This window comes from Tachyglossus aculeatus, chromosome 1 (genome assembly GCF_015852505.1).
Source record: "Tachyglossus aculeatus isolate mTacAcu1 chromosome 1, mTacAcu1.pri, whole genome shotgun sequence".
Lineage (NCBI taxonomy): Eukaryota > Metazoa > Chordata > Mammalia > Monotremata > Tachyglossidae > Tachyglossus > Tachyglossus aculeatus.
The window spans coordinates 128,605,157-128,610,299 of NC_052066.1; the positions used below are offsets into that span (position 1 = coordinate 128,605,157).

General features: G+C 43.4%; 1 non-coding gene across 1 annotated transcript; it reads left to right on the plus strand.

Moving 5' to 3' along the window:
• The first annotated feature begins 1,467 nt into the window (after positions 1-1,467).
• On the plus strand, positions 1,468-1,605 carry LOC119933527. Its single transcript, XR_005452561.1, has one exon. It is a non-coding gene; the product is annotated as a small nucleolar RNA SNORA7 (small nucleolar RNA).
• Positions 1,606-5,143: the final 3,538 nt, after the last annotated feature.

Consider the following 5,143-nt stretch of genomic DNA (forward strand, 5'->3'; position numbering starts at 1 on the left):
CTAAAAGGGGGAGTCAGAGAACAAAACCAAACATGCTAACAAAATAAAATAAATAGAATAGATATGTACAAGTAAAATAAATAAATAGAGTAATAAATATGTACAAACATATATACATATATACAGGTGCTGTGGGGAAGGGAAGGAGGTAAGATGAGGGGGTTGGAGAGGGGGACGAGGGGGAGAGGAAGGAAGGGGCTCAGTCTAGGAAGGCCTCCTGGAGGAGGTGAGCTCTCAGTAGGGCCTTGAAGGGAGAAAGAGAGCTACCTTGGCGGATGGGCAGAGGGAGGGCATTCCAGGCCCGGGGGATGATGTGGGCCGGGGGTCGATGACGGGACAGGCGAGAACGAGGCACGGTGAGGAGATTAGTGGCAGAGGAGTGGAGGGTGTGGGGTGGGCTGTAGAAGGAGAGAAGGGAGGTGAGGTAGGAGGGAGTGAGGTGATGGACAGCCTTGAAGCCTAGAGTGAGGAGTTTCTGCCTGATGCGCAGATTGATTGGTAGCCACTGGAGATTTTTGAGGAGGTGAGTAACATGCCCAGAGCGTTTCTGGACAAAGACAATCCGGGCAGCAGCATGAAGTATGGATTGAAGTGGGGAGAGACACGAGGATGGGAGATCAGAGAGAAGGCTGATGCAGTAGTCCTGACGGGATAGGATAAGAGCTTGAACGAGCAGGGTAGCGGTTTTGATGGAGAGGAAAGGGCGGATCTTGATAATGTTGCGGAGCTGAGACCGGCAGGTTTTGGTGACGGCTTGGATGTGAGGGGTGAATGAGAGAGCGGAATCGAGGATGACACCAAGGTTTTGGGCTTGTGAGACGGGAAGGATTGTAGTGCCGTCAACATAGATGGGAAAGTCAGGGAGAGGACAGGGTTTGGGAGGGAAGACATGGAGTTCAGTCTTGGACATGTTGAGTTTTAGGTGGCGGGCAGACATCCAGATGGAGATGTCCTGAAGGCAGGAGGAGATGCGAGCCTGGATAGAGGGGGAGAGAGCAGGGGCAAAGATGTAGATCTGGGTGTCATCAGCGTAGAGATGATAGTTGAAGCCGTGGGAGCAAATGAGGTCACCAAGGGAGTGAGTGTGGATCGAGAACAGAAGGGGAGCAAGCACTGAACCTTGGCTAATCCCCACAGTAAGGGGATGGGAGGGGGAGGAGAAGCCTGCAAAAGAGACTGAGAATGAACGACCGGAGAGATAAGAGGAGAACCAGGATAGGACGGAGTCTGTGAAGCCAAGGTCGGTTAGCGTGCTGAGGAGAAGGGGATGGTCCACAGTGTCGAAGGCAGCTGAGAGGTCAAGGAGGATTAGGCTCATCTGTCATACAAGAAGAACTGTGAGGAGATCTCATTTCCATGGAAAAGGAGTCACCATCACCATTATGGAAATGCTGTCCCAAGTGGTGGGAGGACTTCTCCAAAATTTTGCATGCAACCCCTGCATTTATTGAGCCCTAGTTATAGTCCTCCCTCTCAGGGTCACATCTGGGGAGTTTCCAGTACTCTACCAATCTTAGCTATGGGAGGGAGAGCCAAGCAGAGGCCTATCCATTCCATTCCTGGCTTGGGCAGTGGTTAGTGAGTGGAAGGCCATCTGCTACAAGTCAACCCCCTACCCTCCCCCCAGCCCCGCTGGGCAGCAACGGCATGGGAGAGAGTCTAGGTTGGAGACTCGAGTTTACTGCATGGAAGGCAACAATGGTAAACCGCTTCCATATTTTTACCAAGAAAGCTCAATGGTTACACTACCAGAACAATTGCAGATGGAGAGCAGGGCGTTCTGCGAGAGATGTGCCTGTGCTGTCCCTTTGGGTTGGGAACAACTCAGTGGCATAAGACAAGAAAAGTTATATTCCTACCAAAGACCTGAACTTAAACGTGGCCAGGTGTCAACTGTCAATAAGTTCCATCGTCTTACATTTCTGTAGGACTCTCCCAGCATCGTAGATAACAATGCTTTTACTATACTGTATTACACTAGTAAAGAGGACTCAAACTTAGATTTCTGCCATAATTCTTAGACTGGGTTCACACTATGAAGGACCTTGATATACTAAGAATCCCGATACAACATTGTTCCATCTTGGACTCTCCTCTTCCCCTTTTTTATTTGTCATTTTTGTTTTGTTTTGTTTCATTTTTAAAGCAACGCCACAATCTCAGGAGGGCAGTTAGTCTGAATGAGTCCCTTGTGATGATAGACAGTCAGATATTTTTGAATCCCTGCTTTATATTGCAGGACTACTCAAATTGTGGGTCACATGCTTCTCGCAGTTCTTTTTCATATGCTCTAGGATTCACAGACCTTTTTTTTCCACTGTAGTGTCTGGGACTGTAGTATGTTACTAATCCAGTCCTTCAGGGAATGCTGCCCCTGGATGTCTATGCAGGCCAGGGGTCAGGGTAGACTCTGCACATCAACCCACTCCCAGCATCCTTGCTCACCACCACCATTCATCATTCTCTCCTCACTCCTTTCACTGGAGTTTCTTCTGCTGTATGCCATTTGCAGTCACCATTTGCCCACTCCAGAAATGCTAGCTTGTCACTTTTATCAGTGGTTCTTAACCATATTATGTTTTGGGCTTGTATGTCTTCAGTTTATGAGGCTTGTTGTTGTTTCTGAATTATTTTGGCCAATAAAGGAATGGATAATTGAGGCGTGTTTCGTCCCATGTTCAAAAGTCTTATTCAATTTCTATAGGATAGATTTAAAAAGCTTTAGAGAACAAATTCAAGTTAAGGAACTGAGATCCAGGATAGATTGCACCAAGTGGATGTTGGTAAAAGTAAATTACCAACCAGAAACTAAGAAATTACTAAGTATCATGTTTCCTAAATACATCTGGTATGTGTCCTGAGATATTGATTGGATAAAACTGAAGTGATCTAAATGTCTATACATCCATAAGTAATATGTCATCCATATTTTCTTATTACCATGTTAGTTATCTAGATAAATGCAGTAAATCAGGTAAGAGTAGCGAAAGAACAATTACCCATAGTCAGATGTCCTTTTCTTTTTTTATTTTTCTGTTGATGAAGAAAATAAAAGACCAAAAAGGTTAGAATCAGTTATTCCTTTTGGAGAAAGCAGCTTTGAGAAAGGACTGCAGAGACTTCTGAGTGTAAAATATAATAATAATAATTATGGTATTTGTTAAGTGCTTACTACGTGCCAGGCACTTCTCTAGGTGCTGGGGTAGATACAAGTAATTCAGGTTGGACACAGTCCCTATTCCACGTGGGGCTCAATCCTCATTTTATAGATGAAGTAACTGAGGCACACAGAAGTGAAGTGACTTGTCCAAGGTCACATAGCATACAAGTGGCAGAGCTGGGATTAGAACCTGCAGACTCTTAGGGCCATGCTCTATCTACTATGCCATGTTGCTTCTCGAAATATCAGTAATCACAGATGTAACTCTACAAAAATCAGAATGTCCCAGTGCCATGACAGAAGTGCAGTTTGTATGATAATCAGAAGGTTGATCCCCAAGATTGTCCAGGCGCTCTATCTAGCCTACCAGCCTCAAGGCAAAGGAGTTCTACATGGTGTTGCTTCCCCCACTTTCCTCGCCCATCCCTCTCACTTCTCTTCCCCCATTGAAGATGTAATCCACACGTGACTCTGTAGTGACCCCCTCCAGCACCTGCAATAATCCTGGAGCAGTCATTGAGGTGAGAGCAGGCAGGCAGAGAAGACAATTGTAGTAGTCATTTTTTTCATTTTCTTTATTCCTTTCATTTTCTTTATTCTGACAGTTTTAGTCTGGGGGCAAGATGGAGGTGGATAAATTTGGGGTAGGGACAGGTAGGAGGTGGAGAAGAGAATTAAAGTAGTGATTTTCAAAATTATTTTTATTTTCTTTATTCTTTTTACTTTCATTTTCTTTTTTCCCCTTTTTATGAAGGTTTTACTCTGGCAGCAAGATAGAAATAGAGAAATGACAGGTGGGGACAGGCAGGCAGGAGAAGAGAATTAAAGTAGTCTTTTTCAAATTTTTTCAAAATTTTCCTTATTTTTTTAAATTATTTCTTTATTCTGAAGTTTTACTCTGGAAGCAAAATGGAGGTGGAGAAACCCTGGAGGTGGGGTTGAGCAGGCAGGTGGCATACACAAACATTAGTTTATGCTGAATACTTACTGTACCGGGCAGTGAAGAAGATGGATGCAAATCATAACATCGTACTTAATATGAATTCAAGTGATCCTTTTTTTTCTGGATCTGTTTATTATTCTGACCGTCTACTTATGTCTGACCTTGATTTGTCTTTTAAGGTAACTCTGGCTTCTACAGAATAAAGTTGTTCCCTTTCACGAATTCATATTCACCACCCCACCCCTAGCACTTAAGTACATATAATAATAATAATAATAATGGCATTTATTAAGCACTAACTATGTGCCAAGCACTGTTCTAAGCACTGGGGTAGATACAAAGTAATCAGGTTGTCCCACATGGGGTTCACAATCTTAACCCCAATTTTACAGATGAGGTAACTGAGGCACAGAGAAGTGGAGTGACTTGATCAAAATCACACAACTGACATGTAGCGGAGTTGGGATTAGAACCCACGACCCCTGACTCCCAAGCCTGTGCTCTTACCACTAAGTCATGCTGCTTGATTTTAATACCTGTCTCTGCTAGTCATATTTATTGAACACTTACTGTGTGCAGAGCACTATACCAATCACTTGAGAGAGTACAATATAGCAATAAATGGAAGCATTCCCTGCCCACAATGAGTTTACGGTGTAGACAAATTCCTCGTGGGCAGGGAATGTGTCTTCTGACTCTGTTGTATTATAATTTCCCAAGCATTTGGTACAGTGTTCTGCACCCAGTAAGTGCTCTTTAACTACTTTAGGCAGAGCTGAGCACCAGCAACTTTCCTTCCTAATAATGTATTTTGGAAGAGATAATAATAATAATAATAATAATAATAATAATAATAATAATGATAATAATAATAGCACTTGTTAATGGCTTACTATGTGCAAACATCAGCCCCCTCCCCATCCCCCCGCCCTACCTCCTTCCCCTCCCCACAGCACCTATATATATGTACATATGTTTGTACATATTTATTACTCTATTTATTTATTATTTGTACATATTTATTCTATTTATTTTATTGT